The sequence below is a fragment of the Dendrobates tinctorius genome, unplaced genomic scaffold (assembly GCF_039654945.1).
Source record: "Dendrobates tinctorius isolate UK_male_01 unplaced genomic scaffold, ASM3965494v1 ptg000209l, whole genome shotgun sequence".
NCBI lineage: Eukaryota > Metazoa > Chordata > Amphibia > Anura > Dendrobatidae > Dendrobates > Dendrobates tinctorius.
This window is the reverse complement of record NW_027361876.1, coordinates 4,208,229-4,219,488: the sequence shown is the minus strand read 5'-3', so window position 1 is coordinate 4,219,488 and position 11,260 is coordinate 4,208,229.

Genomic DNA, 11,260 nt, shown 5'->3' with positions numbered 1-11,260 from the left:
ACCGCATTCGTCAGGTGGAGGCCTCTAAGCAGATTGAGCCTTGGCCCGAACACGAATGGGAGACGAGCCCACGCTTGCAGGTCCGGGGTCATGCATTTTGCCCAATTTCCCTTCCGATTTTTTTTTTCTTCAAAACACCCAAAGAGGTGCTGGGCTTGTGCTACGGGCCGTTCTAGGCCGAGCGTGACCGCATTCGTCGGGTGGCGGCCGCTTGAGCCTTGGCCCGAACCCGAATGGGAGACGAGCCCACGATTGCAGGTCCGGGGTCATGCATTTTGCCCAATTTCCCTTCCGATTTTTTTTTTCTTCAAAACACCCAAAGAGGTGCTGGACTTGTGCCACAGGCCGTTCTAGGCTGAGCGTGACCGCATTTGTCGGGTGGCGGCCCCTAAGCAGCTTGAGCCTTGGCTCGAACCCGAATGGGAGACGAGCCCGCGCTTGCAGGTCCGCGGTCATGCGTTTTGCCCAATTTCCCTTCCAAATTTTTTTTTCTTTAAAACACCCAAAGAGGTGCTGGGCTTGTTCCACGGGCCGTTCTAGGCCAAGCGTGACCGCATTCGTCGGGTGGCGGCCGCGAAGCAATTTGAGCCTTGGCCCGAACCCGAATGGGAGACAAGCCCGCGCTTGCAGGTCCGGGGTTATGCGTTTTGCCCAATTTCCCTTCCGATTTTTTTTTTCTTCAAAACACCCAAAGAGGTGCTGGACTTGTGCCACAGGCCGTTCTAGGCCGAGCGTGACCGCATTCGTCGGATGGCGGCCGCTTGAGCCTTGGCCCGAACCCGAATGGGAGACGAGCCCGCGCTTGCAGGTCCGGGGTCATGCGTTTTGCCCAATTTCCCTTCCGATTTTTTTTTTCTTCAAAACACACAAAGAGGTGCTGGGCTTGTGCTACGGGCCGTTCTAGGCCGAGCGTGACCGCATTCGTCGGATGGCGGCCACTTGAGCCTTGGCCCGAACCCGAATGGGAGACGAGCCCGCGCTTGCAGGTCCGGGGTCATGCGTTTTTCCCAATTTCCCTTCCGATTTTTTTTTTCTTCAAAACACCCAAAGAGGTGCTGGGCTTGTGCCATGGGTCGTTCTAGGCCAAGCGTGACCGCATTCGTCGGGTGGCGGCCGCTAAGCAGCTTGAGCCTTGGCCCAAACACGAATGGGAGACGAGCCCACGCTTGCAGGTCCAGGGTCATGCGTTTTGCCCAATTTCCCTTCCGATTTTTTTTTTCTTCAAAACACCCAAAGAGGTGCTGGGCTTGTGCCACGGGCCGTTCTAGGCCGAGCGTGACCGCTTTCGTTGGGTGGCGGCCGCTTGAGCCTTGGCCTGAACCCGAATGGGAGACGAGCCCGCGCTTGCAGGTCCGGGGTCATGCGTTTTGCCCAATTTCCCTTCCGATTTTTTTTTCTTCAAAACACCCAAAGAGGTGCTGGACTTGTGCCACGGGCCGTTCTAGGCCGAGCGTGACCGCATTCGTCGGATGGCGGCCGCTTGAGCCTTGGCCCGAACCCGAATGGGAGACGAGCCCGCGCTTGCAGGTCCGGGGTCATGCGTTTTGCCCAATTTCCCTTCCGATTTTTTTTTTCTTCAAAACACCCAAAGAGGTGCTGGGCTTGTGCCACGGGCCGTTCTAGGCCGAGCGTGACCGCATTCATCGCGTGGCGGCCGCTAAGCAGCTTGAGCCTTGTCCCGAACACGAATGGTAGACGAGCCCACGCCTGCAGGTCCGGGGTCATGCATTTTGCCCAATTTCCCTTACGATTTTTTTTTTCTTCAAAACACCCAAAGAGGTGCTGGGCTTGTGCCACGGGCCGTTCTAGGCCGAGCGTGACCGCACTCGTCGGGTGGCGGCCGCTTGAGCCTTGGCCCGAACCCGAATGGGAGTCGAGCCCGCGCTTGCAGGTCCGGGGTCATGCGTTTTGCCCAATTTCCCTTCCGATTTTTTTTTTCTTCAAAACACCCAAAGAGGTGCTGGACTTGTGCCACAGGTCGTTCTAGGCCGAGCGTGACCGCATCCGTCGGATGGCGGCCGCTTGAGCCTTGGCCCGAACCCGAATGGGAGACGAGCCCGCGCTTGCAGGTCCGGGGTCATGCGTTTTGCCCAATTTCCCTTCCGATTTTTTTTTTCTTCAAAACACCCAAAGAGGTGCTGGACTTGTGCCACAGGCCGTTCTAGGCCGAGCGTGACCGCATTCGTCGGATGGCGTCCACTTGAGCCTTGGCCCGAACTCGAATGGGAGACGAGCCCGCGCTTGCAGGTCCGGGGTCATGCGTTTTGCCCAATTTCCCTTCCGATTTTTTTTTTCTTCAAAACACCCAAAGAGGTGCTGGGCTTGTGCCTCGGGCCGTTCTATTCCAAGCGTGACCGCATTCGTCGGGTGGCGGCCGCTAAGCAGCTTGAGCCTTGGCCCAAACACGAATGGGAGACGAGCCCGCGCTTGCAGGTCCGGGGTCATGCATTTTGCCCAATTTCCCTTCCGATTTTTTTTTTCTTCAAAACACCCAAAGAGGTGCTGGCCTTGTGCCACGGGCCGTTCTAGGCCGAGCGTGACCGCATTCGTCGGGTGGCGGCCGCTTGAGCCTTGGCCCGAACCCGAATGGGAGACGAGCCCGCACTTGCAGGTCCGGGGTCATGCGGTTTGCCCAATTTCCCTTCCGAATTTTTTTTTCTTCAAAACACCCAAAGAGGTGCTGGACTTGCTCCACAGGCCGTTCTAGGCCGAGCGTGACCGCATTCGTCGGGTTGCGGCCGCTAAGCAGCTTGAGCCTTAACACGAATGGGAGACAAGCCCGCGCTTGCAGGTCCGGGGTCATGCATTTTGCCCAATTTCCCTTCCGATTTTTTTTTTCTTCAAAACACCCAAAGAGGTGCTGGGCTTGTGCCACGGGCCATTCTAGGCCGAGCGTGACCGCATTCGTCGGATGGCGGCCGCTTGAGCCTTAACCCGAATGGGAGACGAGCCCGCGCTTGCAGGTCCGGGGTCATGCGTTTTGCCCAATTTCCCTTCCGATTTTTTTTTTCTTCAAAACACCCAAAGAGGTGCTGGACTTGTGCCACAGGCCGTTCTAGGCCGAGCGTGAACGCATTCGTCGGATGGCGGCCGCTTGAGCCTTGGCCCGAACCCGAATGGGAGACGAGCCCGCGCTTGCAGGTCCGGGGTCATGCGTTTTGCCCAATTTCCCTTCCGATTTTTTTTTTCTTCAAAACACCCAAAGAGGTGCTCGGCTTGTGCCACGGGCCGTTCTAGGCCGAGTGTGACCGCATTCATCGGGTGGCGGCCGCCAAGCAGCGTGAGCCTTGTCCCAAACACAAATGGGAGACGAGTCCGCGCTTGCAGGTCCGGGGTCATGCATTTTGCCCAATTTCCCTTCCGATTTTTTTTTTCTTCAAAACACCCAAAGAGGTGCTGGGCTTGTGCCACGGGTCGTTCTAGGCCGAGCGTGACCACATTCGTCGGGTGGCGGCCGCTTGAGCCTTGGCCCGAACCCGAATGGGAGATGAGCCCGCGCTTGCAGGTCCGGGGTGAAGCGTTTTGCCCAATTTCCCTTCCGATTTTTTTTTTCTTCAAAACACCCAAAGAGGTGCTGGACTTGTGCCACAGGCCGTTCTAGGTCGAGCGTGACCGCATTCATCGGATGGCGGCCGCTTGAGCCTTGGCCCGAACCCGAATGGGAGACCAGCCCGCGCTTGCAGGTCCGGGGTCATGCGTTTTGCCCAATTTCCCTTCCGATTTTTTTTTTCTTCAAAACACCCAAAGAGGTGCTGGACTTGTGCCACAGGCCGTTCTAGGCCGAGCGTGACCGCATTCATCGGATGGCGGCCGCTTAAGCCTTGGCCCGAACCCGAATGGGAGACGAGCCCGCGCTTGCAGGTCCGGGGTCATGCGTTTTGCCCAATTTCCCTTCCGATTTTTTTTTTCTTCAAAACACCCAAAGAGGTGCTGGGCTTGTGCCACAGGCCGTTCTAGGCCGAGCGTGACCGCATTCATCGGATGGCGGCCGCTTAAGCCTTGGCCCAAACTCAAATGGGAGACGAGCCTGCGCTTGCAGGTCCGGGGTCATGCATTTTGCCCAATTTCCCTTCCGATTTTTTTTTTTCTTCAAAACACCCAAAGAGGTGCTTGGCTTGTGCCACGGGCCGTTCTAGGCCAAGCGTGACCGCATCCGTCGGGTGGCGGCCACTATGCAGCTTGAGCCTTGTCCCGAACACGAATGGGAGACGAGCCCGCGCTTGCAGGTCCGGGGTCATGCATTTTGCCCAATTTCCCTTCCGATTTTTTTTTCTTCAAAACACCCAAAGAGGTGCTGGGCTTGTGACACGGGCCGTTCTAGGCCGAGCATGACCGCGTTCGTCGGGTGGCGGCCGCCTGTGCCTTGGCCCGAACCCGAATGGGAGACGAGCCCGCGCTTGCAGGTCCGGGGTCATGCGTTTTGCCCAATTTCCCTTCCGATTTTTTTTTTCTTCAAAACACCCAAAGAGGTGCTGGGCTTGTGCCACAGGCCGTTCTAGGCCAAGCGTGACCGCATTCGTCGGGTGGCGGACGCTAAGCAGCTTGAGCCTTGGCCCGAACACGAATGGGAGATGAGCCCACGCTTGCAGGTCCGGGGTCATGCGTTTTGCCCAATTTCCCTTCCGATTTTTTTTTTCTTCAAAACACCCAAAGAGGTGCTGGGCTTGTGCCACGGGCCATTCTAGGCTGAGCGTGACCGCATTCGTCGGGTGGCGGCCGCTTGAGCCTTGGCCCGAACCCGAATGGGAGACGAGCCCGCGATTGCAGGTCCGGGGTCATACGTTTTGCCCAATTTCCCTTCCGATTTTTTTTTTCTTCAAAACACCCAAAGAGGTGCTGGGCTTGTGCCACGGGCCGTTCTAGGCCGAGCGTGACCGCATTCGTCGGGTGGCGGCCGCTTGAGCCTTGGCCCGAACCCGAATGGGAGACGAGCCCGCGCTTGCAGGTCCGGGGTCATGCGTTTTGCCCAATTTCCCTTCCGATTTTTTTTTTCTTCAAAACACCCAAAGAGGTGCTGGGCTTGTGCCACGGGCCGTTCTAGGCCGAGCGTGACCGCATTCGTCAGGTGGAGGCCTCTAAGCAGATTGAGCCTTGGCCCGAACACGAATGGGAGACGAGCCCACGCTTGCAGGTCCGGGGTCATGCATTTTGCCCAATTTCCCTTCCGATTTTTTTTTCTTCAAAACACCCAAAGAGGTGCTGGGCTTGTTCTACGGGCCGTTCTAGGCCGAGCGTGACCGCATTCGTCGGGTGGCGGCCGCTTGAGCCTTGACCCGAACCCGAATGGGAGACGAGCCCACGATTGCAGGTCCGGGGTCATGCATTTTGCCCAATTTCCCTTCCGTTTTTTTTTTTCTTCAAAACACCCAAAAAGGTCCTCGACTTGTGCCACAGGCCGTTCTAGGCTGAGCGTGACCGCAATTGTCGGGTGGCGGCCCCTAAGCAGCTTGAGCCTTGGCTCGAACCCGAATGGGAGACGAGCCCGCGCTTGCAGATCCGCGGTCATGCGTTTTGCCCAATTTCCCTTCCAATTTTTTTTTTCTTCAAAACACCCAAAGAGGTGCTGGGCTTGTTCCACGGGCCGTTCTAGGCCGAGCGTGACCGCATTCGTCGGGTGGCGGCCGCGAAGCAATTTGAGCCTTGGCCCGAACCCGAATGGGAGACAAGCCCGCGCTTGCAGGTCCGGGGTTATGCGTTTTGCCCAATTTCCCTTCCGATTTTTTTTTTCTTCAAAACACCCAAAGAGGTGCTGGACTTGTGCCACAGGCCGTTCTAGGCCGAGCGTGACCGCATTCGTCGGATGGCGGCCGCTTGAGCCTTGGCCCGAACCCGAATGGGAGACGAGCCCGCGCTTGCAGGTCCGGGGTCATGCGTTTTGCCCAATTTCCCTTCCGATTTTTTTTTTCTTCAAAACACCCAAAGAGGTGCTGGGCTTGTGCCACGGGCCGTTCTAGGCCGAGCGTGACCGCATTCGTCGGATGGCGGCCACTTGAGCCTTGGCCCGAACCCGAATGGGAGACGAGCCCGCGCTTGCAGGTCCGGGGTCATGCGTTTTGCCCAATTTCCCTTCCGATTTTTTTTTTCTTCAAAACACCCAAAGAGGTGCTGGGCTTGTGCCACGGGCCGTTCTAGGCCGAGCGTGACCGCATTCGTCAGGTGGAGGCCTCTAAGCAGATTGAGCCTTGGCCCGAACACGAATGGGAGACGAGCCCACGCTTGCAGGTCCGGGGTCATGCATTTTGCCCAATTTCCCTTCCGATTTTTTTTTTCTTCAAAACACCCAAAGAGGTGCTGGGCTTGTGCTACGGGCCGTTCTAGGCCGAGCGTGACCGCATTCGTCGGGTGGCGGCCGCTTGAGCCTTGGCCCGAACCCGAATGGGAGACGAGCCCACGATTGCAGGTCCGGGGTCATGCATTTTGCCCAATTTCCCTTCCGATTTTTTTTTTCTTCAAAACACCCAAAGAGGTGCTGGACTTGTGCCACAGGCCGTTCTAGGCTGAGCGTGACCGCATTTGTCGGGTGGCGGCCCCTAAGCAGCTTGAGCCTTGGCTCGAACCCGAATGGGAGACGAGCCCGCGCTTGCAGGTCCGCGGTCATGCGTTTTGCCCAATTTCCCTTCCAATTTTTTTTTTCTTTAAAACACCCAAAGAGGTGCTGGGCTTGTTCCACGGGCCGTTCTAGGCCAAGCGTGACCGCATTCGTCGGGTGGCGGCCGCGAAGCAATTTGAGCCTTGGCCCGAACCCGAATGGGAGACAAGCCCGCGCTTGCAGGTCCGGGGTTATGCGTTTTGCCCAATTTCCCTTCCGATTTTTTTTTTCTTCAAAACACCCAAAGAGGTGCTGGACTTGTGCCACAGGCCGTTCTAGGCCGAGCGTGACCGCATTCGTCGGATGGCGGCCGCTTGAGCCTTGGCCCGAACCCGAATGGGAGACGAGCCCGCGCTTGCAGGTCCGGGGTCATGCGTTTTGCCCAATTTCCCTTCCGATTTTTTTTTTCTTCAAAACACACAAAGAGGTGCTGGGCTTGTGCTACGGGCCGTTCTAGGCCGAGCGTGACCGCATTCGTCGGATGGCGGCCACTTGAGCCTTGGCCCGAACCCGAATGGGAGACGAGCCCGCGCTTGCAGGTCCGGGGTCATGCGTTTTTCCCAATTTCCCTTCCGATTTTTTTTTTCTTCAAAACACCCAAAGAGGTGCTGGGCTTGTGCCATGGGTCGTTCTAGGCCAAGCGTGACCGCATTCGTCGGGTGGCGGCCGCTAAGCAGCTTGAGCCTTGGCCCAAACACGAATGGGAGACGAGCCCACGCTTGCAGGTCCAGGGTCATGCGTTTTGCCCAATTTCCCTTCCGATTTTTTTTTTCTTCAAAACACCCAAAGAGGTGCTGGGCTTGTGCCACGGGCCGTTCTAGGCCGAGCGTGACCGCATTCATCGGGTGGCGGCCGCTAAGCAGCTTGAGCCTTGTCCCGAACACGAATGGTAGACGAGCCCACGCCTGCAGGTCCGGGGTCATGCATTTTGCCCAATTTCCCTTACGATTTTTTTTTTCTTCAAAACACCCAAAGAGGTGCTGGGCTTGTGCCACGGGCCGTTCTAGGCCGAGCGTGACCGCACTCGTCGGGTGGCGGCCGCTTGAGCCTTGGCCCGAACCCGAATGGGAGACGAGCCCGCGCTTGCAGGTCCGGGGTCATGCGTTTTGCCCAATTTCCCTTCCGATTTTTTTTTTCTTCAAAACACCCAAAGAGGTGCTGGACTTGTGCCACAGGTCGTTCTAGGCCGAGCGTGACCGCATCCGTCGGATGGCGGCCGCTTGAGCCTTGGCCCGAACCCGAATGGGAGACGAGCCCGCGCTTGCAGGTCCGGGGTCATGCGTTTTGCCCAATTTCCCTTCCGATTTTTTTTTTCTTCAAAACACCCAAAGAGGTGCTGGACTTGTGCCACAGGCCGTTCTAGGCCGAGCGTGACCGCATTCGTCGGATGGCGTCCACTTGAGCCTTGGCCCGAACTCGAATGGGAGACGAGCCCGCGCTTGCAGGTCCGGGGTCATGCGTTTTGCCCAATTTCCCTTCCGATTTTTTTTTTCTTCAAAACACCCAAAGAGGTGCTGGGCTTGTGCCTCGGGCCGTTCTATTCCAAGCGTGACCGCATTCGTCGGGTGGCGGCCGCTAAGCAGCTTGAGCCTTGGCCCAAACACGAATGGGAGACGAGCCCGCGCTTGCAGGTCCGGGGTCATGCATTTTGCCCAATTTCCCTTCCGATTTTTTTTTTCTTCAAAACACCCAAAGAGGTGCTGGCCTTGTGCCACGGGCCGTTCTAGGCCGAGCGTGACCGCATTCGTCGGGTGGCGGCCGCTTGAGCCTTGGCCCGAACCCGAATGGGAGACGAGCCCGCGCTTGCAGGTCCGGGGTCATGCGTTTTGCCCAATTTCCCTTCCGATTTTTTTTTTCTTCAAAACACCCAAAGAGGTGCTGGACTTGTTCCACAGGCCGTTCTAGGCCGAGCGTGACCGCATTCGTCGGGTTGCGGCCGCTAAGCAGCTTGAGCCTTAACACGAATGGGAGACAAGCCCGCGCTTGCAGGTCCGGGGTCATGCATTTTGCCCAATTTCCCTTCCGATTTTTTTTTTCTTCAAAACACCCAAAGAGGTGCTGGGCTTGTGCCACGGGCCATTCTAGGCCGAGCGTGACCGCATTCGTCGGATGGCGGCCGCTTGAGCCTTAACCCGAATGGGAGACGAGCCCGCGCTTGCAGGTCCTGGGTCATGCGTTTTGCCCAATTTCCCTTCCGATTTTTTTTTTCTTCAAAACACCCAAAGAGGTGCTGGACATGTGCCACAGGCCGTTCTAGGCCGAGCGTGAACGCATTCGTCGGATGGCGGCCGCTTGAGCCTTGGCCCGAACCCGAATGGGAGACGAGCCCGCGCTTGCAGGTCCGGGGTCATGCGTTTTGCCCAATTTCCCTTCCGATTTTTTTTTTCTTCAAAACACCCAAAGAGGTGCTGGACTTGTGCCACAGGCCGTTCTAGGCCGAGCGTGACCGCATTCGTCGGATGGCGGCCGCTTGAGCCTTGGCCCGAACCCGAATGGGAGACGAGCCCGCGCTTGCAGGTCCGGGGTCATGCGTTTTGCCCAATTTCCCTTCCGATTTTTTTTTTCAAAACACCCAAAGAGGTGCTGGGCTTGTTCCACGGGCCGTTCTAGGCCAAGCGTGACTGCATTTGTTCGGTGGCGGCCGCTTGAGCCCTGGCCCGAACCCGAATGGGAGACAAGCCCACGCTTGCAGGTCCGGGGTCATGCATTTTGCCCAATTTCCCTTCCGATTTTTTTTTTCTTCAAAACACCCAAAGAGGTGCTGGGCTTGTTCCACGGGCCATTCTAGGCCAAGCGTGACCGTATTCGTCGGGTGGTGGCCACTAAGCAGCTTGAGCCATGGCCCGAACCCGAATGGGAGACGAGCCTGCGCTTGCAGGTCAGGGGTCATGCGGTTTGCCCACTTTCCCTTACGATTTTTTTTTTCTTCAAAACACCCAAAGAGGTGCTCGGCGTGTGCCACGGGCCGTTCTAGGCCGAGTGTGACCGCATTCATCAGGTGGCGGCCGCTAAGCAGCGTGAGCCTTGGCCCGAACACAAATGGGAGACGAGCCCGCGCTTGCAGGTCCGGGGTCATGCATTTTGCCCAATTTCCCTTCCGATTTTTTTTTTCTTCAAAACACCCAAAGAGGTGCTGGGCTTGTGCCACGGGCCGTTCTAGGCCGAGCGTGACCGCATTCGTCGGGTGGCAGCCGCTTGAGCCTTGGCCCGAACCCGAATGGGAGATGAGCCCGCGCTTGCAGGTCCGGGGTCAAGCGTTTTGCCCAATTTCCCTTCCGATTTTTTTTTTCTTCAAAACACCCAAAGAGGTGCTGGACTTGTGCCACAGGCCGTTCTAGGTCGAGCGTGACCGCATTCATCGGATGGCGGCCGCTTGAGCCTTGACCCGAACCCGAATGGGAGACCAGCCCGCGCTTGCAGGTCCAGGGTCATGCGTTTTGCCCAATTTCCCTTCCGATTTTTTTTTTCTTCAAAACACCCAAAGAGGTGCTGGACTTGTGTCACAGGCCGTTCTAGGCCGAGCGTGACCGCATTCGTCGGATGGCGGCCGCTTGAGCCTTGGCCCGAACCCGAATGGGAGACGAGCCCGCGCTTGCAGGTCCGGGGTCATGCGTTTTGCCCAATTTCCCTTCCGATTTTTTTTTTCTTCAAAACACCCAAAGAGGTGCTGGGCTTGTGCCACGGGCCGTTCTAGGCCAAGCGTGACCGCATTCGTTGGGTGGAGGACGCTAAGCAGCTTGAGCCTTGGCCCAAACTCGAATGGGAGACAAGCCCGCGCTTGCAGGGTCATGCATTTTGCCCAATTTCCCTTCCGATTTTTTTTTTCTTCAAAACACCCAAAGAGGTGCTGGGCTTGTGCCACGGGCCGTTCTAGGCCAAGCGTGACCGCATTCGTCGGGTGGCGGCCGCTTGATCCTTGGCCCGAACCCGAATGGGAGACGATCCCGCGCTTGCAGGTCCGGGGTCATGCGTTTTGCCCAATTTCCCTTCCGATTTTTTTTTTCTTCAAAACACCCAAAAAGGTGCTGGGCTTGTGCCACGGGCAGTTCTAGGCCGAGCGTGACCGCATTTGTCGGGTGGCGGCCGCTAAGCAGCTTGAGCCTTGGCCCGATCCCGAATGGGAGACGAGCCCGCGCTTGCAGGTCCGGGGTCATGCGTTTTGCCCAATTTCCCTTCCGATTTTTTTTTTCTTCAAAACACCCAAAGTGGTGGTGGGCTTGTGCCACGGGCTGTTCTAAGCCAAGCGTGACCGCATTCGTCGGGTGGTGGCCGCTAAGCAGCTTGAGCCTTGGCCTGAACACGAATGGGAGACGAGCCCACTCTTGCAGGTCCGGGGTCATGCGTTTTGCCCAATTTCCCTTCCGATTTTTTTTTTCTTCAAAACACCCAATGAGGTGCTGGGCTTGTGCCACGGGCCGTTCTAGGCTGAGCGTGACCGCATTCGTCGGGTGGCGGCCGCTTGAGCCTTAGCCCGAACCCGAATGGGAGACGAGCCCGCGATTGCAGGTCCGGGGTCATGCTTTTTGCCCAATTTCCCTTCCGATTTTTTTTTTCTTCAAAACACCCAAAGAGGTGCTGGGCTTGTGCCACGGGCCGTTCTAGGCCGAGCGTGACCGCATTCGTCAGGTGGCGGCCGCTTGAGCCTTGGCCCGAACCCGAATGGGAGACGAA